Consider the following 24,715-nt stretch of genomic DNA (forward strand, 5'->3'; position numbering starts at 1 on the left):
CTTGACATTTTCTAGGAGTGCAGGCCAGTAAGGAAGTGACCAAAGAATGGTAAAGATGTGTGAAATGAAAATAGGGGTCAGCTCGAAGTACTCTGGTTAGCTGAACTGGGGACTATTTGATCATCACAGGAATAATGGCAGTAACGGATTATAACCCATTAATAAAATAAGAACTCATGAGTCCATACTGATATATATATACAAATTAGTAAATAAAAAAGGAAAGCTTCTCCTTAGAGCATAATTTCAACCCCCAAATGCAGAAGCAGGTGGGGTCCCTGGGAGGATCAAAAGCATCTGCCTTTGGCTCACGTCATGATCCCAGGGGCCTGGGATCAAGCCCTGCTTCGGGCTCTCTGCTCAGCAGTGAGCCTGTTTCTCCCTCTCCCTCTGCCCCTCTGCCTGCTTGTTCTCTCTCTCTCTCCCTCTCTTTCTCTTTCTCAAATAAATAAATTAAACCTTAAAAAAAATGCAGAAGCAGAAATGCAAATGGATTGTCACAATTTGGCAAATGCAATAGCTACAAAAGATAATGGCAAAAATCATCAATGGATGCTATAGCTATCAGAAAAAAATATGGTGAAAAATAAGATATTTCCAGGATCTCAAATCATTTCCTATAGATACTTATTGATGCAAAAGAGTTAAAACAGCAGCTTTACAACAGAGAATCTTAACAGACACCTTAACCAAGTGGTAAAAGTTATCAACACCAATAATGAGATGTCAAATGTCTCTTAATATAATGCACTGAGAAGGACACATCAGCATTTCTGTGATATTCTGGCCAAAATGGATTATCCAAACTTAAAGATGAGAAAACATGAGATAAAGCTAAATTAAGGAACATTCTACAAAGTAACCAATCAATACTCCTTAAAAATAGTATCTGAAAAATGAGTTTTTTCTGTTTTGCCCCCTTTTTTCCCTTGGTGGAACTTTTTTTCTTTTTTTCTCCATTCCATGTTTTATGTTCTCTTTTTTGTTTCCCCCCCCTTTTTTTTTAATCTCATATAAAACTTCTGGACATAACAATGCACTCTAGATGTCACCATGAGAAACTTCGTCATGTAACCTCGTCTCAGCTCAGTTCAAAAAATATTTATTGTGGGAGTACCCTGATTATAGACATAATTCCTCTTTCCCTATCTATACAACAAAAGCTTTCTTTTAGGCCCATTCACTATGCTCTGTTTTATAGTAATATGACAGTGATGATTAATTTACCTTACTGAGACCTTCAAGGGGATGGTCAATGGCTTACTCACCTTTGCTTCCCAGGCAGTATGCATTGCTAGTAAATAAGTTGAATTTGAAATCTATGTTGGGGTCTTGACACTTTCCCTTTGTGTGTCCATCAAGGCATGCCACAGATCCTCTTATTCTCCTATAGTTCACATCATGTTTCCATATTCCTCCAACTTAACTCAAATAGATCTATCTGTAGTGCTCACCATTTCTTCCTAGCAGTTAACAACTCAGTTTTCTAAAGGAGATTCATTTGTATTTGTCTTTTTATAGGTCATAGAAGCAGTTATGTGAATATTGGTCAAAAAAGAATCCAAAGCCACTCATAATACTGTGTTAGATGTAGCATTTTTAAATTATATTAAAAAGAAAGCAAACTTTAAAAAAATATATAAAGCCTTACCTTTAGCAAAATTCCTCCTGAACATGCCCTCATTTAGGACATTTCTGGCTACAATAGGTTGCAAACTTTATTCTCCTAAAGTATTAAGTGGAACTTTTTTTTCCCCCTTGAAGGTCTCAGGAAGGTAAATTAATCATCACTGTCATATTACTATAAAACGGAGCATAGTGAATGGGCCTAAAAGAAAGCTTTTGTTGTATAGATAGGGAAAGAGGAATTATGTCCATAATCAGGGTACTCCCACAATAAATATTTTTTGAACTGAGCTGAGATGAGGTTACATAATAAAGTTTCACATGGTGACATCTAGAGTGCATTGTTATGTCCAGAAGTTTTATATGAGATAAAAAAAAAGGGGGGGGGGGACAAAAAAGAGAAGAACATAAAACATGGAATAGAGAAAAAAAGAAAAAAAGTTCCACCAAGAGAAAAAAGGGAGCAAAACAGAAAAACTCATTTTTCTTTCTTTTTTTTTTTTTTTTACTGATGTGTGATTTCTCCCTTTACTAGTCAATGATTGGATCAATTTTGTAGCTGATTTTTTTTTTTTTCTGTTTTCAGGTAGGATAAACTGATTCACTATGGTCTTTAAAAAAGTCCAAGAGAAATTTAGATTTGAGTTCCTTTTATTGTGATATTTCAATAAGAGAATGAATAATTAGGAGGAAATGTGTTAATAGAGAGATTCTCATGTAATTATCCATATAGGAGGTTGACAATTAAACCCAACATTGGTTACAGCTCACCTTTTTCAAAAGCAAGTTTCTAATATAAAAGATTTTTCTGAAGTACTGCTTTTACCCTTGAAGATAATAAACCTAGGTTCTAATAATTTAAATGTCATTGAATGATCTGTAGCTAGTATTAAATCATATTATCTGCATTTTACATGTTTTACTGTTTGCAATTAGCTTTCTCTATTCTCCCTTCAGGCTTACATAACCCAAATAAAACTTCTAAAAGTTTGAAAATATTCTTATTTTTTCATCAAACTTAATAAGAATGTGTTGCATTTTATAGAGATTAGTATGGCTATTCTTATATAGAGATTGTATAAAATTAGGAAAATAATACATTGATATTTATTAACTTAATAGTTGATATTGAATAGGGAATAGCTAACACAGTATTCATCAATATAATTTTTTTTAATACTACATCCCCAGTTGCATTATATGGGTCAGTAAACTACAACCTGTGCACTAAATCCATCCAGAAGTCCAAATGTGACCTGTGACCTGTTTTTGTAAATAACATTTTATTGGGAAAAAAAAAGCCATTCCCATTCTTTATATAAACTTTGGCTGTTTTCTATAAATTTTCTTTCTATAATTTTTTTTTTTGACTTAAGGATTTTCCATATAGAATGAATTTCCCACAAAACTTAAAATATTTACTATCTGACGTCTTACAAAAAGTTTGCTAACTCCTGTGTTACAAGAAAATTTTCGGGCAAAATACCTGAGAATAGGTTGTACATATTTATTTATGTTAGGGAATATTTGCAATAAATGTTCACTTAGCTTCTAGTTTTATTTAATAGTGAAAAAGAAATTTTAAACTCAGTGAATTTTAGAAAAGAGTATTAAACGAAGTAATTCCTTATTTACTAATCTAACCCATTTTCAAACTGAGGTAAGTAGATAAAATATTGTCAAATAAATATTATATATTTTCCAAAGACTTAACCTTTGCAAGCATATATTTTGGCCCCCTTTTGTATTATAAAGAACATGATTGTTTAAATCACTATAAAAATTCTAGGGTTTTGCTATTTCTTTCTGGTTTTACATGGATTCACCTATATATCTTTTTAGTCACTGATATTCACACTTATTTAGGAAAATCAATTCTCCTTTCTTTTGCAAATGATGAGTGGTATTCAGTTTAAGATACCATAAAGTTGTATTTCTGAAGAAATATTTAAAATGAAGGCCACTACTGAGAAAATTCATTGGTCATTTCAACCCGGTTTGTATATATATATATATATATATATATATTTTTTTTTTTTTTTTTTTCAGTTATCGTCAATATAAGGACATATTTAGCCAGAGCAACTCCATCTTGGTTAAAAGCCATTTTGTTGCTTGTGCAGTAAAACTTAAAATGACCCTGCCCCCCTTCCCCTAGAGAAACATACTTAGAAGTAAGTCTGGGAAACCAGTAAAATATGGTCAGCTAGTTCCTGATAACAGAGCCCAGAATACAAGGACGGGTAGGGCCAGGCGGAGACATCCCATCAGTAAGAAACACACATACTTTTTCTCTAACCACCAAAGAATGTAAACCCCCCTTTGTTTGGGTGCCAACCTTGAGCACCAATTCTGACCAAAGTAATAGGTCAGGTCAAACAGCTACTATAGGGTAAATTGTAATTCAATTGGCCACCTGCGTGTGGCCTAACATGACTATGCAATATTACAATCTCATTGGCCACCTATGTGTGGCCAGGCTTTTGCTCTGTGAAAGTTAGTCTGTGAGGCTGGGATGGGTCGCTCTCTTCGGAGACGGCCCTGACCCTTCAGTTAGTTGATTCATGAGCCTGTAAAATGGGGGTGGTCGCTCTCTTCCGAGGCAGCCCTGACCAGTCAGTCAGCCAATTCTTAAATCTGTAAGCTGGGGGTGGTCACATTCCTCAGAGACTGCCCTGGTTGGTCAGTCTGATTTCTAATGCTTAGCATAGAATAGAGCTTTGCATAACTTTCACCTTGTTTCAGTCTTGTTCCCCTGGCCAGTCAGTCTGACTTCTAATACTTATCATAAAATAAAACTTTAAATAACTTCCACTTTGTCTCAGTTTCATTTCGTTTAATAACGGACCTAACAGTCAATGATTTTTTTTTTTAAGATTTTATTTATTTATTTGACAGACAGAGATCACAAGTAGGCAGAGAGGCAGGCAGAGAGAGAGAGAGAGAGAGGGAAGCAGGCTTCCTGCGGAGCAGAGAGCCCGATGCAGGGCTCAATCCCAGGACCCTGAGATCATGACCCAAGCCGAAGGCAGCAGCCCAAACCACTGAGCCACCTAGGCGCCCCCAGTCAATGATTTTTATACTGAAAGTCAGTTAAAGTGATTTTTCTCTTTCTATCCATAATGAAATATCTACATATGCAAAACAATATTTAGCAACCCGTTTCAGTAATAAAATAGTTTTCACTGATTGATTATGTTCAGTAGTTGTAGTTGAATGTGAGAAGTAGCTTGAACTTTCTATTTCTATTAAGCTATGGATATAACAATTTTAAAATTTCATCCATGTGCTGCTTAAAGTCATATTGAATATCTCCATAGAATTACATTTTAGGAATTGCTTATCAAACGCAACAGTTTCTTTAACCACTATGGACTCGGAAACTAAAGGATATAAAGTGTCTTGTGCCCTGTTACCTAAGTTCTCATTGCAAGGCTCCTTCTTCTTAACCTGCTTCTGCTATTTACACAGTATTTGTAAAACTAGTACCGAAAATAGTAATTCCATTTTACTGTAAATATTGCTGGAAGTTTTCAAAAACAATCAGGCTTACATGCATTAAATTGTGGAAAAGTAGTTAAGAATGAAAAATTTAAAATTACTCATCAATTTGGCATGTCATAACTACACATAAAAAAGAGACTGTTTCCATGCTAATTTACTACCTCATCACATTTAAAGGAGTAACAAAGACTGCTTGAGTATTTGGACAGCAAAAGTAGTTCAGTGTGGATAACCAAAAACGAATTCAACTAATCCAGTTAGATGAGCAATAATTAATAAATAACTGATATTCATTAGAAATTGAGACTATATTAGCTTGTTCTGTTTAATCAAACAAGTTTTTTATTTTTGTTCAATTTAAGTTATTACAGAATGTGGGCTGAGCACTTTTTTAATATATCATTGCTCTCATACACAAGAATAGCTACACCTTTTAAGTAGAAAAATTTGAATCATAATGAAGTCACGTGGGATTTTTTCCTGTTGTTCGTCTCCTTAGGTATCAATAAAAAGCCTTGTGGGTGAACACAGTAATCTAACTTTTAAATTATGCTTCTCAGAGTTTATAATTTTATTTTAGTTTCAAATTATTGCCCTGGTTTTAGCTCTAAGATCTTTCTTTTTTAGAGGCATAATTAACAAATGGAAAATTATTATTTCTCAGAAAATAAACAATAAATATAATATTTGCATACAAATGAGAAAATAGGAAGTCAGTATTTTTAATAGAAACAATGGTTTTAAACTACTTATATGCAGGGCAGCTTTATATATAGAACTTTAGAGAGAAACAACAAAAATTAATCATTGTTTAAAGGAATATAAGAATATTCAAATAACTTTAATAATAGAAAGTAGTTTTATTAAAATTATCATTGTTTTTGTTATGACTTCAAAATCTTCCTTTTGCTTATTTCTTAGGGTTAATATATATTTTTTCTTAATTTATTTATTTGACAGACAGATCACAAGTAGGCAGAGGCAGGGAGAGAGAGAGAGGAGGAAGCAGGCTCCCTTCTGAGCAGAGAGCCCGATGTGGGGCTCAATCCCAGGACCTGGGATCATGACCTGAGCCGAAGGCAGAGGCTTTAACCCACTGAGCCACCCAGGCACCCCAGGGTTAATATATTTTTATCATTAATTTTTAATTTCCATTTTTAGCATCATGAACTTTTTTAGTCCTTTCTTCCATTTATCTCTCTTCCTTTATTATTGTTTTATACAAACTGTTTTAAAATAGAGTTAGTCACACTTGATAAAATGTTACTACCTCTCTTGATCTTTCCATCTTCCTGCATTATTTCATCTATTCGTCTTGTAAACTCTGCAACAAGCAAATCATTTTTGAACATCAGAAAGTAGTCAAAAGTATCAATTTGGTAAGCATACATTTTTACCAAAACATAAATTTTTAAGCATACACTTAAAAGTATAAACTTGACTATAATATGGTGGTTGGTTTGGTCAAATGTTAGTTTAGGTGTTGTAATGAAAGAATTTTGTGAATATCTGCAATGAGTTCATTTTAACCAAAAAAAAAAAAAAAAAAAAAAATTCCTTGTAATGTGGGTGAGTCTCATCTAATCACTTGAAGGCCTTTTGAGAAGAAGAAACCTGAGAGAAAGGAATTCTGCTTAAGACTGTAACATGAGGGGCACCTGGGTGGCTCAGTGAGTTAAGCCTCTGCCTTTGACTTGGATCATGGTCTCAGGGTCCTGGGATCAAGCTCCACATCAGGCTCTCTGTTTAGCAAGGAACCTGCTTCCCCCTTCTCTGCCTGCCTCTCTGCCTACTTGTGATCTCTCTCTGTGTCAAGTGAATAAATAAAAAATCTTAAAATTTAAAAAAAACAAAGACTGTAACCTGAATAACTTGTCCAGTTTCCATCCTGCTCACACAGTTGTAGAGTCTCGTGAGTCTGAAATCTACACAGCAAACAAGCCACCTGGAGACTCAGGCAAGAGTAGAAGTAGCAATCGTGAGTCTGAAATTTGGAGGGCAGGACCGCATGCTGGAAACCTAGGCAGAAAATATGTTACTTTCATAGTAACTTTTGTAATCAAAAAGAGTGAGTTTTCCTACTCTATTATCATGACTGTTTAAATATTAGGGTTTCCTTGAATATGCATATTAATTTTTTCATGACTTTATTTATTTATTTGAGAGAGAGAGGAAGAATATGAGTGGGAAGGAGAGGCAGTAGAAGAGGCAGACTCCTCACTGAGCAGGGAACCAGATGCTGCCTGATTCCAGGACCTGAGATCATGACCTGAGCCAAAGTCAGACACTTAACCAACTGAGTCACCCAGGTGTCCCTTGCATATTTATTTTAGGATCAGTTTATAAACCCTACAAAAAGCCACCGGGAATTTTTATAGTATTGCACTGAATCTATAGATCATTTATGGACTAGTGCTTATCCAAGAACTTGAAATGCCATTCCACTTATTCAGGTCATCTTTAATACCTTTAAATAATGTTTTGTAATTTTCAGTGGTAGCAGTCTTCTGCTTCTTTTGTTAAACTTACTCCCAAGTATTTAGACTGTGTTATGATAGTGTAAATGGAATTTTTTTTCCGTCTTAATTTTTGGATATTTATTCAAATCAGAAATGAAACTGACTTTTGTATACTGCTCTTATATCCTATAAACTTGCTGAAATTATTTATTAGTTCTAATAGGTATTTTGGATTCCTCAGGATTTTACACATAATATAATGTCATATGCAAATAGAGATAGTTTCCTCCTCCCTTTCTAATCAGGATGTGTTTTATTTCATTTCTTTCCCTAATTACCCTCTAACATTGGCGGTACAATGTAAATAGAATAGATGAGAGTGAACACCTTTGTCTTGTTTTAGATGTCAATGGGAAAGCAGCTTATTTTTCACCATTATATATTATGTTAGCAGTGAGCTTTTTGTTTAAAGGAAATCTCATCTATTCCTACATTTTTCAATTGTTTTATCAATTCCACAGTCAGTGTACAAATCTTTTAATATACCACTGGACTTTTTTTTTTTTTTTTTGCTGGGATATTATTAAGGACTAATTGCATCTGTCTTCTTAAGAGATATTAACCTTTAGTTTTCTTCTCCATGGCATCTTTGTCTGGCTTCACAACAATGTTAATACTAGCCTCCTAGAATGAGTTGAGAAATGTTTCTTACTCTTCTAGTTTTTGGAAGAATTTTTAAAAGATTGATGTTAAATATTTATGGCATATAATCCTTCTAACATGCTGTTAGTTACCTAATTTGTGGAGGATTTTTATATCTATATTCATCATATATACAAATACATGCGAAATTTGTCTGTTGTTTTCTTGTGAATTCTTTGTCTGGTTTTGCTATCAGGGTACATTTGCTTCACAAAATAAGTTGAGAACTATTCTTCCTCTTCTGTTTCTCAGAAGAACTTTATAAAAATGAGTTTTAACTTTTCAAATATTTGGTGGAATTCACCAGTGAATATCTGGCCCTGGGCTTTTCTTTGCTCAGTGTTTGATTATTCATTCTCATGTTGTAGGTGTCATTATTATTACTTTTTGTGTGTTTTGAGTCAGTTTGGTGGTTTGTATGTTTCTAAAAACTTGTCCATTTCATCTAGTTGATCTAATTTATTGGTGCACAATTTTTCATAGTGTTCTTTTTTTTTTTTTTAAAGATTTTATCTATTTGACAGAGAGAGATCACAAGTAGGCAGAGCGGCAGGCAGAAAGAGAGAGAAAGAGAGAGGAGGAAGCAGGCTCCCTGCAGAGCAGAAAGCCCGATGTGGGACTCGATCCCAGGACCCTGAGATCACAGCCCGAGCTGAAGGCAGAGGCCCAACCCACGGAGCCACCCAGGTGCCCCTTCATAGGATTCTTTTAAAATTATTTTTATTTCTGTAAGGGTTATAATATTTTCCTTACTTTGATTTATTTTTTTTTTAATTTTTATTTATTTATTTGACAGAGAGAGGTTACAAGTAGGCAGAGAGGCAGGCAGAGAGAGAGAGGAGGAAGCAGGCTCCCTGCTGAGCAGAGAGCCCAATGCGGGACTCGATCCCAGGACCCTGGGATCATGACCTAAGCCAAAGGCAGCGGCTTAACCCACTGAGCCACCCAGGCGCCCATTACTTTGATTTATTTCTGATTTGAATCCTTTTTACTCATGGTAAGTTGGCTAAAGTTTTCAATTTTATTAATCTTAAAAAAAAAACTGGTGATTCACAGACCTGTACCCCTGGGGATAAAAATATATGTTTATAAAAAATAAAAAATCAAAAATAAATAAATAAATAAAAATTATAAATAAATACACCTTTAAAAAAGAAGGGGGGTGCCTGGATGGCTCCATCACTTAACCATAAGGCTCTTGGTTACACCCCTGGATCATGATCTCAAGGTCCTGAGATCAAGCCCTGAGTGATAGGTTTGCACTCAATGGGGAGTCTGCTTGAGATTCTCCTTCTCCTTTTCTCTGCCCTTCTGTTCTTGCTTTCTTTCTTTTTCTCTCTACAATATAAATATTTTAAAAAAACGTTTGTTTTATTGATTCTATTATTTTTCTACTGTTTGTTTTATCTACAATCTAATAGTAATTATTTCCTTCCTTCTAGCTCTGGACTTGGTTTACTTTTTATTTTTTTTTTTCTTTCTCTGCATTCTTGCTAGCATTTTTTATTTTCACTATTTTTTATTTTAGTCATTTTAGTAGTTGTGCAATATCTCATTGTGGTTTTAGTTTATATTTCCTTTATGATTAATAATACCAAATATAATTTCATGTGTAATTTTCTATCCATATATCCTTCCCATTGAAGTATTTGTGCATATACCCTACATATTATTCAACATACTATTATTCTTTTACTATTGAGTTTTTAGAGTTCTTTATATATTCCAGATGCAAGTCCTTTGACCCGTATGTTGTTTATAAATAATTTCTCCATGATCTGTAACTTCTATTCATTCTTTTTTCTTTTACCTTTAAGCATAGCAGCAGTTTTTAATTTGATGAGGTCCAATTTATCAATTTTTTTCTTTTTTCTTTTTTTTTTTTTTAAGATTTTATTTATTTATTTGTCAATATTTGTCAAAGAGAGAGAGAAAGCACAAGCAGGCAGAGTGGCAGGCAAAGGCAGAGAAAGAAGTAGGCTTCCTGCTGAGCAAGCAACTCCCCACCCCCTCCACCCTGCCAATGTGGGACTCAATCCCAGGACCCTAGATCATGACCTGAGAGGAAGGCAGAAGCTTAACCGACTGAGCCACCCAGATGTCCCAATTTTTTTATTTTTTCAATTGTACTTTGGATATGAAATCCAAGAACTACTCATGTAGGCCTGGATCCCAAATATTACCCCTCATTTTTCCTAGAAACTTTTACATTTAAATCCAATATGCATTTTGAGTTAGTCTTTATACACAACGTGTGAGGCTTAGGTCATAGGTTGAGGTTCCATTTTGTTTGTTTTTTGTTTTGTTTTGTTTTGTTTTTGCCTGTGGATGTTCTAATTACTCCAGTACAATTTTTTGAAAAAGCTAGCCTCCTCAATTGAATTGCTTTTGTATCTTTGTCAAGAAACATTTGGGCGTATTTATCTGTATGGATCTGTCTCTGAGTTCTCTATTTTGTTCCATTGCTTTATGTATTTATCCTTTGCCCATAGAATAGCCCTGCCCCCATTCCATGGTTTCACTTTCTGTGGTTTCAGTTATGCTCAGTCAACCAGGGAAATATTAAATAGAAAATTCCAGAAATAGGTAATTTATAAGTTTTAAATTTTGTGCCATTCTGAGTAGTGTGACAGAGTCTCATAGTCTCATAGTCTCCCTCTGTCCTGCCCAGGACTTGAATCCTCCCTTTGTCCAGTCTATCCACATTGTATATAGTAACCACCTGTGAGTCACTTAGTAGCCATCTTGGTTATCAGATAAATTGTTGGAGTACTGTAGTGCCTGTGTTCAAGTATTTTACTTAATAATGGCCCCAAAGCGCAAGAATAGTGATTCAGTTCAGATATGCCAAAGAGAAGGTGTACAGTGCTTCCTTTAAGTGAAAGAGTTGAAAGTTCTCAACTTAATGAGAAAAGAAAAAAAAAATCATATGCTGAACTAAGATCTCTGATCATATCTACTATGGTATATTATTATAATAGTTCTATTTTATTATTAGGTATCTTGTTAAACTCTTACTGTGTCTAATTTGTAAGTTAAACTTTATCACAAGTAGGTACATATAGAGGAAAAAAGAAATACAGGTTTCAGTACTATCTGTGGTTTCAGGCATCCACTGGCGGATGTGGTATATTATATTTATTAAGTATTTATTACTTATTAGTTTTATTTTATTAATTAATTTTCAAATGAGAAACAACCCTTGTCTGTCTGGAATATTTTCAAAGTAGTCATAGGATATAATTATTTTTAAACATTGCTGGATATGATTTGCTAATATGGGGAATAGTTGCATAAGCTTTTGAATTTCTCTACTTTTCTCTTAGCATAGTGTGTTTGATTCATTCTTGTTGCATGTATCTCTAATTTTTCTTTTTATTACTTTCATTGTATGGATAAATAGATTTTGTCCATTTTCTGATTTAGGAACACTTGGGTTGGTTATACTTTCCACTGGTTATGAATAAAGCTATGATAAGCCTTTGAGTAAAGGCTGTGTGCAAACATAAATTGTTAATTTCTCTGGAGTGAATACCTGGGAGGAATCTGTATTTCAAATTGTTAGAATATATTTAAATTTGTGAGCAATGACCAGGATATTTTCTAGGATGATTATAAAATTTTATAGTTTATATTCACAAGTACTTGGTATGATCAATTTTATTTGTTTGCTTCAATTTTACATTTCTGTGGTTAAGTATGTAGTAGCATTTCATTTTGGTATTAACTGGCACTTCTCTAATGCCTAATGATGTTGAGCATTTTTTGACGTGCTTATTTATTTTTTTTTTTTTAAAGATTTTTTTTTTTTTTTAAGATTTTATTTATTTATTTGACAGAGAGAAATCACAAGTAGATGGAGAGGCAGGCAGAGGGAGGGAGGGAAGCAGGCTCTCCGCTGAGCAGAGAGCCCGATGCGGGACTCGATCCCAGGACTCTGAGATCATGACCTGAGCCGAAGGCAGCGGCTCAACCCACCGCGCCACGTGCTTATTTTTTATCCATAATTCTACTTTGTTGTAGTTTTGTTCAAATATTTTGATCTCCTTTTTGTCATTGTTTGCTTTCTTATTATTGAACTTAAAATTTTTTAATATATTTCAGACATAATTTCTTTATTAATTTTTCACAATCTGTGACTTGTCTTTTCATTTTCTTAAACTTTGAATATCAGAAGTTATTACTTTTTATGCAAACCGATTTGTCAACTCATTTTTTACACATTATTCTTTGGTTTTCTAAGGAGTCTGTGCCTTAGTCAAGGTTCCAAATATATTGTCATGTGGTTCATCTTAGAAGTTTTATAATTTTATGCTTTATATTTAAGCCTTTGATCCCTTTTGTGCTAATGTTTATATAGGTTATGAAGAATAGATTGAGGTTAATTTTCATGTTAGTAAAATTTTTGTTTATTTAATTCCCAAAAGGTATCATATATACTGTGTGGTAGTATTTAATATAGTAAATAATACAATTTTTTTATAATCAAACTTCTTAAAAGTCAGTTAATTGCTCTTGACCTTTTTTCAAAATATCTGGGCGGTAGCAGTAATAGCACTGCTTCAATTCATATTTTCTTGTATGCTGAGCTAAGCCATACTGTCCTATAATACAACTTGACCAAATATATTAAAAGATCCCAAGGCTTATGTTTCAGAGAACTTGTTTCATTTTCATAATTATCTAGAGTTGACTGATATGTTACTAAAAACTCAGGCATGGTTCATAAACTTGATATATGCATTTATATAATTATGTACTACATATAAAAATAGTGGGAATGCAAGATATGTCTATTTTTAGGGACTTTATATTAAAATTTTCAAACAATTAATATTTCAAGACGTCTCAATCCATTGCTTTTTCCTTCCCCTAGGTAATTGTTTATATTTTTGATATTTAAAATGAAATATCTTTAGGACCTTAAGGGAAAGAAAACCAAGATCATAACAAAAAATTCTATAGGATATAGTGATATATATGTATATGACTACTTAACACATTCTTATTCTCAAATGTATTCTTAAAGCTAAAAGTAATTAAGTTTAATGTGAATCATATTTAAGGAGATAGTAGACACTGTTGATACTCAGAAGTATTGTTCACCAGTCTCCATTTACTGAAATACAATTTATATATTGTATACAATACAAGATATATTTTTTAAGATTTGATTTATTTATTTGACAGAGAGAGAGTATCTGTGTGAAAGAGAGAGAGAGAGCACGAGAAGGGGGATGGTCAGGGAGAAGCAGACTCCCTGCAAAACAGGGAGCTCGATGTGGGACTCCATCCCTGAACTCCAGGATCATGACCTGAGCTGAAGGCAGTCGCTTAACCAACTGAACCACCCAGGTGCCCAATTCAAGATATTTTTAACCTATAAACACCTTGTTTATTTATTGTTAATTTATTATTGAGTTATGGTATAATTTTGAGTATTATTTTTTAAAGTATCTTCAATTTTCTTCTCCTGAGGTTACTGTCAATATTGATGAGAGCATTTAATTCTGAATAGTAAACACATAAATGAATGAATAACCATATTCTGTCCATTTATTTTCAATTATTCTTAATAAAAATAACAAAATTATGATATGTTTCTGGGAGAATTATAACCATAACCTATAGGATTTTAAATTATTTTCCAAATACTCTCTAAAAACTAAACAATTTTCCACTTGATCAAGTAGGTATCTTGAGGTTCACCTAATTTTTAAGTGGATATGTAGTTTAAATATTTTATTAATACTTTATTATTTTACTATGCTGTGATAATGCCAACTTTATTAATAATCTAAGGGAAATTATTTTTTAACATAGTCTACAAAACAGTTTGATCTGTTTATTTCACCTGTTAACTTGTGACACTTGTTTGCTCCCTCGTTCGTTTTTTAGTTCCCACATTCACTTCAATTAAAAAAAAAAAAAATTGTGCTGAAATGCCTCAGTACAGGCAGATCCCCTTATATCTCTGCACTGAGAAATACAATAGATTAGTGCACTCTTTTGTCTCTTTTGTGTCCTATAAAGATACATATGCTTCTTTCCTTGTTTTGCTCTATTACATCTCAAATTAAATGCTTCATTGTATAAAGAAAAGAATTACTGTGTTAAGCTTGACACAGACATCTTTTCATGCTCTTTCAGGAACTTCCCTGAATCAAGGGACTGACAAAATGCCCTTCCTCAAACTTTCTTCAGCTATCTGAAGCTAACTTATGTCTGATTCCTTTTCCAATGCCCAAAATGAACATTTGTCCCATATAGTTTTCTAAATTTAAAGAAAAGTGTATGTGAATATCTCACCAAATCATTACTTTATTTGCACTATTATAACTCTGAAGTCCATTTTACAAAGTGGCAGTGTAATTATGAAATGCAATGTTCTGCCTGTGTAAAAAGACCTGTAAAAATATAGAATTAAAGTGTATTGCATTCAGATTAAATACTTACATGTAATTGTTCTTGAGATAATTATTTCTGTATTGTATTTCTTGAGTTTAGAAAGAAAACACAAAAGACATGGGTTATAAATGCATATATTTGTGTAAATTTGTTTATATGCTTATTTTATATATTAATAAAAATAAATACAACACTAGCAACTTCACATTTTTATGTTATTTGTACTTTAACTGTTCAGCTACACCCTAAGCTAAATTTTGTCCTCTATTTATCCATAAATTATTTTGAAGTGAAAATGTTGGTATGCATAAATTATTCCATAGATCTTAATAACAAGAAAAAGATAGTAACAACATCAAAAGAATGTTAAAACAGAAATGTTGTTATAATCTGGTGTAAAAGGTTATGAAAATGGCTAAAAAGCAGTTAGGAGGTATGGTTTAAAGTAAGTTGAAAGCCACAGAGATACCTGTATGCTTTGTTTAATTTTAACAAAAATATGAAACTTTTATTGGAAGATTCTGATGTGATGAGTCCCATCTGCTCTTATTTTGTTATATAACAATTTGCATAAAATCTATTAAGTTTTCTCTATTGCATGCTCCAGGAATTTAATAACCCAGAATTATGGATGATATACTGTACTTGGTAACAAATGTTAATAAATAAAAATTGTACTTCAAGATAGAAATGCATATAGAAACTAATATGTAATTTTAGAGAAAATAAAATGATTGCAAATTGTTTTCATCATTTTTAGTAATTAATTTGTTCTAATTAAGAAGGTGTGATTTGTATTTCTATGCTTCTAGTTCTTTGGAGTGTTACAGAAAATGAAGTTTCATCATTAACTTGGTTGCACATAATGGGTATCATAAAATGTGTTTTCTTAGTCTTTTTCTTCTCACTTACTTTCTCTTCTTTATAAAGTAATGAATCCACATGAAATTATCTGTTAGCTGTAAAAATGGAAAGGTTTGCTTAAAATTTTTTGTTATCTGTGCAAACATGGTATTTACAAAGCCTTGGGTACAAGAATGCTAACCCTTTCTGCTCTTTAAGAAAAGTTATTATTCTCTCTTCCAATCTGAATTATTCCTAAGTTTGGCCTCCACTGGAGGAAAGAATACTCAAGACATATTTTCATACCAGAGTAATCTTTTAGCATAATACCTACACTTTAGATACATGGGTTCCATCCCTGTACTCTGCTAAAGCTAAGGTTATCATACAATGCAAATGTATTCAACCTTTCATTAAGGACCTCTATTTAAATTGCAAATGTTTGAAGAGTCTATGCAGGTGTTTCTGTACAAATGGAACATACTACAATACATAAAAAAGAGCTTTGGATCATAGATCCTTATACTCAAATTTGGATTTTAACTCATGTTAGCTGAGGGAACTTAGGCAAAGTTATTCTTTAATGATAAGGGTCTTTCCAGAAATAAGGAAACCCAATAGTAATCACTATAAAGGATTAATGTGTAGATCAAATAAAATAGAAAATATGTTGCCAGTGCCCAGCATGGAAAAATAACAAAAAATGGTAGCATTTTTAAAGCAATTCATTTTTGTGTCTATTTGAAACCATGAAGCAGTCTGTCTTTGTAAACAATAATTTGTGAAACCAAATACACATTATTATAATATTCCCGACACTTTTTATAATTTTACATTTGAAGAATTTATTTTGTCAAGCAACAGCACAAGTGAGACAATGTAAGTGTGATGTGTGTGCGTGTATTCTCTCCTTTGTATCTGTCAGCCCCATTAACGATAAATAAAGATAAGTCTGAGTGACAACAATAAAGAGTTTTTCATATATTCATGTGGTTTCAAGTCAACCAAAACCTATTATTTTGACCTATTTATCTTTGCCATTATTGTTATTTTAGGAAGGGGCTAAAAGTAATTTAGCTTTCATTCTTAAGGTTTTCTCTTAATTCCCCATGTTTTATTCACTTTGGAACAAAAATTGAGAAAAATGGCCTCGCCAGCCAGACAGCCAACCAATCAACAACTGACTATTGAGTATGTATTATGAGCTGGACACAGATGTGTCCAGCACATAATACCTCCAAGAAATAACAATGAAATAGTCATATTTTCTACATGAAGAGAGTCTCAGTTTAGTCAAATATACACAAGTACAGTGCAGTAAAATGTGTTTCTTATATGGAATATATAAAAGACACTAAATGAGAGTGACCGACCCAATTATTGACTGAGCAGAGATATGATAGTCAACATAATCCTTGAAAATTTTCTGGAAGTATTAATGGGAATTCACATAGTAGGGAAAAAAATATGTCAGTTGTTTGAATAACAACAAAAACAAAAGGCCTAATAGTTTAAAAAAGGATGAGCTTCAAATGATTATAACTCCTAATATCTCTACTCAGTATTTTTCCCAAATAACTTCATATTCCTCCATTATTAATCAGTATAATGTTGTTTAGAGTGATTATTTTAGAGGAAAATTTTAAGATAATAAACCATATATAGTAACTATTATTTGACAAGGTTATCAAAAACTACTAAATATCAAAAGCCCTCCATGTAATATTTGATAATGTTGCTACTGTCTCCCCAATTTATACATAAATATATCTTGGTGAAAGCAGATAACTATTTCTTTGATCTGTGATCATATAACTGATAAATGAATGCAACTATGTTCAAAATAACCTCCAGCTTACTAAAAATTGTACATTTCTGTCTGGTTATACCACTTCTGACTCTTCTCATTTTTAAATCCTTTTATTTTATCCCCCACCCCCGGCCCCATAGAGTAACTAGTTTAGTGGCTTGGACAGAGCTATTTCTCTATATCACACTTACCTCACTCAAAACACATGTAGTGAGTGCCTATTATTGGTTGAATACCCTTCTAGCTTTGCGCAGTGGCAGTATCGTAGCCAATGAGGTTTATCCGAGGCGCGATTATTGCTAATTGAATACCCTTCTAGTCACAGTAGAAAACTAAACCACTCTTGCCTAGAAACCTGTCCAATGTGTAAGATCCATAGACCACAGGTAATTGCAGTGTATAACTTGAACACATGAGTCTAACATGTCTGGAGTATAATTATGATCTTCCTATTTCTGTAAATGAAGTTTAAAATGTTGACACACACTGTCAAAACAAAAATTGCACTGAACAAAGTTCAACATTCAAGGATACTTTCTGCAAGGCTTTTGCAATAGTGAAGAGGGGACAGAACTCATTTTGAATGCAATTCCATTCAGACAAAGGGGGGGGCAGGTAAACACTGGAGGAAGATAGAAGAAAAGTACTAGAGGACTTCAAAGGGGCAGGGATTCATGGATGGGCTGTGCTAGATGCATTCTGTTCTTCCTGAGTTTGCAAGTTCTTTTTTGTTTGTTTGTTTCTTTATTCATTTGAAACAAAGAGAGACAGAGAGAGAAAAAAAAAGGGGGAAAAGCTCATGAATAAGGGAGAGAGGCAGAGGGAGAGGGAGAAGCAGACTCCCTGCTGAGCTGGGAGCCCAATATGGGCTCTGTCCCTGGACCCAGAGATCATGACCTGAGCTGAAGGCATAGGTTCAACCATCTGAGCCACCCAGGCACCCCCACAAGTTCTTTCATTTTGATTAGGTAGCTTGCATTTGCTCATTAGTGCTCATCACAGTTAGTCTCTTGCCTTCTTACTGAGACAGGCAGATAGGGGTGCTGTTTTCCTTGATGGTTACATTTTAAAGGAATGGCTCCCAGGAACTTGAGAACATTACTGGGTTGTAAAACTGGTGAGAGGCTTTTTTAGGAGATTTACATCTCAAGGGGGAAGAGAAAGAGTTTACATGTTTTCTAGAGTAAATTCTCTAAGAAAAAAGTCAGGGTCTAGAGTCAGGTAGAAGATTAAAATTTAGTCAAAATGAGGGAAACATTAGGCTTCCTTGGTCACTAAACATGCTGGATTGTCAGGAAGCACATTTTTACATACTGTTTCTTCCTTTTTATCTCCACTGTGTTATTCAAGGCCCTTGGGTACTTAAATCACACTCTGGTCACTTAAGGGTTAGCAAAGTCTTGTTTAATGTATTTTGTTTAGAATGAAAATCATTGCTTCCAAAACTGATATAGGCAACATTTTCAACTAGGAAATCTAATATTTTTTAATAACTAGATTTTTTTCTGCCCTTGAAAGATTCAAAAATCTGTCCTCTTGAGCATTTGTATTTGTAGTCCTTATCTCTTGTATAATCTAAAGGAAAATTACAAATTCCATAAGCAAGTCATGGGAAGCCCTGGTGTCTAAAAGTCCACTATAGCCATTTAGGTCACTGATCCACTCTGACATGTGGTATAGCTGTTGGATATTCTTTAAGTGTTCTTTGGCTTTCTCTGAGCCCAGAACAGTGTGGCCTCCCAATGATGAAGTCTTTGATAAAATCTTATTTTTGCACGAGCCACAATGAATTCATCTTTATTTAAGTAGACTTACCTATAGTCAAGGTATAGTGAGTATTTACTGTAGATAAATGATTTCAGAGAGTAATTTAAGAAGCTTGTATCTCACATGTACACCAGATCATGCTCATATTTTGAAGGTGTCCTTTTAGTTGAAAAACTATCGAATAATGGACCAATTTCAAATGTCATCATTACATGAAGTTCTCCACTTTTTTCTCTCTCTACACTATTTATTCAATGACCAGCATGAAGATATGGAGTTTGATTTTACAATATTGGCAGAGGTTCTAAGTCATTTGAGATAACTAATTTGACTATTTTATGTAGTTGCATTGGACTAGACATCTTGGCCAGCATCCAGGGGACAAAATTTAGCAGACAGAATTTTTGGAAAATAAGCAGCCCATGTAAACAAAAGGTCTTAGAATTTTAGTTAATTTTTTTTATAACTCTGCTTCCTGAAATAACTAATCAAGCTTATTTACATTATTCAGCTAATAGTATTCAGATGTAAGGATAAAAAAAAAACAATGCTTTTAAATTATTGAAATATTTCAATAATGTTGAGTTTAGTCTGCAGGCAACCTTTTATGAGTGAGATCAATAGTTTACAGTAAATCCAGTAGCAATACATAATTATTAAATCAATCAATAAATTAATTAACACAGCCCTTATGAGAGGACTGGAAAACTTAAAAGTCAAGGGGAAAAGAAAGCTAAAACTATTAGTTTACAATAAGGCTATCATTGTAAAAGATCAACCTATATTTTTAAAATCTTCTCAAGATAAATTAATTACTTTTCTAAAGTATATTCTTTTTATTTTACATTTTAATATTCTATATAATATTATTTTACATCTCTGTATGTAAACCAATATTGAAGACCCAGAATAATAAAACTTGAACAAATATGCCATAATATTAGAACCAACTGATTTGTCATTTTTTTTTAAGATTTTATTTATTTATTTGACAGAGATCACAAGTAGGCAGAGAGGCAGGCAGAGAGAGAGGGGTGGGGGAAGCAGGCTCCCTGTTGAGCAGAGAGCCCAATGCGGGGCTTGATCCCAGGACCCTGGGATCATGACCTGAGCCGAAGGCAGAGGCTTTAACCAACTGGGCCATCCAGGCACCCCATGATTTGTGATTTAACACACACAAAAAGTCTTAAATACAGTCCACTAAATTAAACTGGGACATTTATAATTCAAATTTACATTGGTAATCCTAAATATAAATAATCCTCAGAGTCTTCATATATAGGAAAAAATTCTTCTGTAGTGTTTATCTAGTAGCCACTTTTAAAGCTGTGTCTGGAAAAATCAATAAAAATAAGATTCAGGAAGTTTTTCTAGTTTAATTTTAACACAGAGCTTATAAGATTTAGCCTAATAAAATTGGGAAAACAAGAAAAATTAAGTTTGTGAAATTGATTTTTAAAGAGTAGAGATTTTCTAGAGCTCAGCAGGTATGTGATGGGATTAAGATACTTTCATAGCTAAAAATATTATTCAAAAAACAAAGATGAATTCAACATGGGCTTGGTTGCTATAATTGTCTACAGAATCAGGATTTAACTGTCATTTTAAATTATACTTTTTAGAGAGGTTATGTTAAGTGTGTGTGTGTGCGTGTGCATGTGTAGATGTTTGTATGTTTTAACACAAAATGCAATGAACAGAAGCCATCTGGAAGTTAATTTCAATTAAGTTGCATGGAGAGGCAAAACACAGAATCATTTTAGTGTAACAATGACGCTGGCTTTTAGTAGAATATCCAATAAGGGAGATTTAAAAAAGAAGCTTTCCTATTCACTGTCATTCCAATATTCACAGAAGAAATCAATCAAATAAAAATCCTCATCTTCAAAGGTCAAAATATGGGCGTTGCAAGTTGGTAAAAAACATACTCGAATTCTATGGCTGTTATCAATCTCAGCTCTTCAAAATGCAAATGGCAGAAAACACATATTGGCTTAAGAAAAAAAGAGCGCTTATTAGCTTAAGTAACTCAAATGTTCCAATATGGTTATAGATGAACATTCAGATGGTCAGGCCCTTTATTTTATATTTCCACTTTAAATTCAACTGGATTTCCCCACCATATGAGTTGATCTCCAGCAGTACTAACCTTACTTTCTATTTTTTTGGCAACATCAAAAGAAATAGATTGATTACACTTAAAATAGCTCCACCAACAATTCTAGCCTAAGTCTCATTGACCTGGGGTTGCATACCCATCCCTGTTGGTCATACCGGGTTTAAGACTTTTGCAGTCATAAATATACACTGTAATGGCAGTTTTACACAAGAAAGTCTTATTTGTTGCTCAAGGCATGACTGATGTAGATCAAAAGGCTCTTTCCCGTCCTTCAGTCATGTCATTTCTAACCTATGATTTTAAAATCTCTATAGCAGGGGAAGAGACAGAAAACACCAAAAAAGCACTGTGAACTGACTTGCCAAGAATTTAATCACATGCACTCACCTGAGTGAAGGGGAGCTTAGAAAATATACTTCCCTATAAGTCCAGAAAGGAGGAAATGAAATAGGATTGTTTCTGCCACATGTTTCCTTTCCCGATCATTTTTCAGAGAGGTTTGGTTCTCTAATGGACCAGACATATCCATTTTTGAATCTGGGGTGGTTATGGAGATCAACATTGTTCAGTTTCAGTGAGAATTAAGATGGATGGTGTCACAAAGGAATATAGAGTTCCTTTTATAGCCAAATGAGGGAATAGAGACAAAGATACTGGCGAGGCTCAAAAAACCAAACTGCCCAGAATGTAAACAGTTGTTCTTAACAAGATGAAAATAGAGAAATATATACTTTTTCAATTTTACCAAATTGAGTCAGTTACATTTGAGTAACTGGTTTTTAAAATCATCCTTATCTTCTCAAAAAAAAATAATATATATATATATATATATATATATATATATATATATAAAATGAAATTGATAGGCTAAATCATTGATTAAAAATTTCAATGGAAAATACTATGCTTAAAGATGCTATATTTTATTAGGTATATAAAAGTAGAATTAGGGACGCCTAGTTGGCTCAGTGGGTTAAGCCTCTGCCTTTGGCTCAGGTCATGATCTCAGGGTCCTCAGATTGAGCTCCACATTGGGCTCTCTGCTCAGCGGTGAGCCTGCTTCCCTCTCTCTCTCTGCCTCTCTGCCTACTTATGATCTTTGTCAAGTAAATAAATAAAATCTTAAAAAATAAAAAAGTAGAATTAGAATTAGATTACTGTTTGTAATAGGTAACTTGTAGAGTTAAAGGGCTCTAAAAGTATCTGAGTTACTGATACATACCCAAATCTGTGAAGATTATTTATGTATTTTTTAAATTTTTAAAATATTTTATAATTTATTTGAGAGAGAAAGAACAGGGGAAAGGGGAGAGGGAGAGGGAGAAGCAGACTCCCTACTGAGTGGGGAGTCCCACATGGGAGCTCTATCCTAGGACCTTGGGATGGTGACCTGAGCTGAACCAACTGAGCCACCCAGGGTGCCCAGTCTGAAGACAAATTTAGATTTTTTCAGGAATAATATATTCATGGAATCCTACAATTAGGAAAAAAGCATAGAAGTCATCTAACTCAACAAGAATATTATATGCAAATGCCTTATTCATGACCCCATGTAGAGTATATAGAATATGTGGTAATGGTTGTCATTTTTATATTTAAATTTAAGTCATACACTAATATATTAATAGCTACCACATTTTATTTATAAAACTATCATCAGAGTTTAAAGAAAATTCAGTTTTACCCAAAAGTTTTAGTAAGATTAATAGAATGTTCAAGTGTAACCAAATAAATGTGTTGTACAGACAGGAATCAGAAGTTCTGAACAGTAGTGTATGTAAAGCTAACATCATTATTTATTTCTTGGCATTTTATTTCTCAGGTACCAAGTTGAATTGATCTGCTATCTTTATTAGAATTTTTTTTTATCATAATGTATTATGTAAATGAATTTCTAGTCCATCATAGTCTTGTTTAGTTCTTTAAAATACTATATAATAGCCTTAGGTTATAAACCTGTATAGCTACATTCAGTCTGGATGTACCTAAGGTACTGACCCCTATCCCCACGCTGAAGAAATTTTGTGTAAAAATGTGGTATCAGGGATCCTGGAAAGGTAGAGATTGTTCAGGGCCACCTGGAAAGCGATCCTGCTGGCTTTGTTATGATGAGATAGTCTGGCTGAGGCAGTGTTTTAGTTACCAAGGGACAATACTTATAAAAGCATTTATTTTAAGAGAAGTGCAGAGATTAGCAATGTAAATCTTTTAAGAAGATGTTGCAACCTGGAATATAAAAAGATTATTGAAAGACAATAATGTGTCTGTGTTTTCAGCTCTAACAACACATGCATGTAGTATGTCCCTAGAGAGAGAGAGGAGGACAAGGGAAGCCATACTAATTTATATTCATTTACTTGTTCTCTGTGCAAGCAATTACTGAATCCCTGGTTAAGTAAATCAGAAATAAATTTGTCTCTTCCCATCAATCCATATTCCATTTGAAAATTTTCAAAGAATATTCATTGAGTTTCTATTTATATTACAGCTCACCCCTGTGAGGTAATTAGTTAACTCAATTAGTTAATTCATTTTCCCTTATCTAAGTAACTCAAAATTACCTTACTGAAATTTATTAAGTGTCAAAATCTAACTTCCTTTCCACAGAAAATTTAGGCCATAAAACAATATATTATATGACACCATGAGAATGAAATAACCCAAATCCAGAAAGGGGGAAATCCTATAGTGACCACATTTAAATAATGAATTTAAATAGTTGACCCTTGAACAACACAGATTTGACCATACAGGTCTATATATATAAATGCAGTAGAGCACTATAAATGTATTTTCTCTTCCTTATGATTTTCCTAATATTTGCTTCCAGGGAGATAGACCAACCAAGAAACAAACCCTTAACTATAGAAAACACAAACTGATGCTTACTGAAGGGGAGGTGGGAGGGAATGAGTGAAATAGGTGATGGGGATTAAAGTGTGCACTTGTGATGAGCACTGGGTCTTGTATGGAAGTGTTGAATCACTCTATTGTACACCTGAAACTAATCTTACACTGTACGTTAACTAACTGGAATTCAAATAAAAACTTGAAAAAGTAGTTTTCTTTTCTCTAGCTTATTTTATTGTAAGAATACGGCATATAAAATATGCAGCATTCACATTATGTTTTAACTGTTTATGTTATCTGTAAGGCTTCCAGTCAACAATAGTCTTTGAGCAGTTAAATTTGGGGTGAATATAAAGTTATACACAGATTTTCAACTTCACAGGAGTTAGCATCCCTAACCCCCATGTAGTTCAATGGTCAACTATAATCAGCAGAAAGAGATAAACTGAGGGAGAAGCTTTAATAAATTTTAAAATGGTCCATATTTTGATCTTAACTCAAACATCAAAAACAGCAACAAAAAAACAGCAAAGCTATATTTTTGATACTTTTCAAAAAGAATATAGACCATAATACATGGTATGAATGAATTATTTTTAAACTTTTTGGTGTGCTAACAGTATTATA

At 33.3% G+C, this 24,715-nt stretch overlaps 1 pseudogene; it reads left to right on the forward strand.

The window, feature by feature from the left end:
- The first annotated feature begins 17,594 nt into the window (after positions 1–17,594).
- LOC132028906 (U4 spliceosomal RNA) lies at positions 17,595–17,676 on the forward strand (annotated as a pseudogene).
- The last annotated feature ends 7,039 nt before the right edge of the window (positions 17,677–24,715 follow it).

This window comes from Mustela nigripes, chromosome 12 (assembly GCF_022355385.1).
Source record: "Mustela nigripes isolate SB6536 chromosome 12, MUSNIG.SB6536, whole genome shotgun sequence".
In the NCBI taxonomy this organism is placed as follows: domain Eukaryota; kingdom Metazoa; phylum Chordata; class Mammalia; order Carnivora; family Mustelidae; genus Mustela; species Mustela nigripes.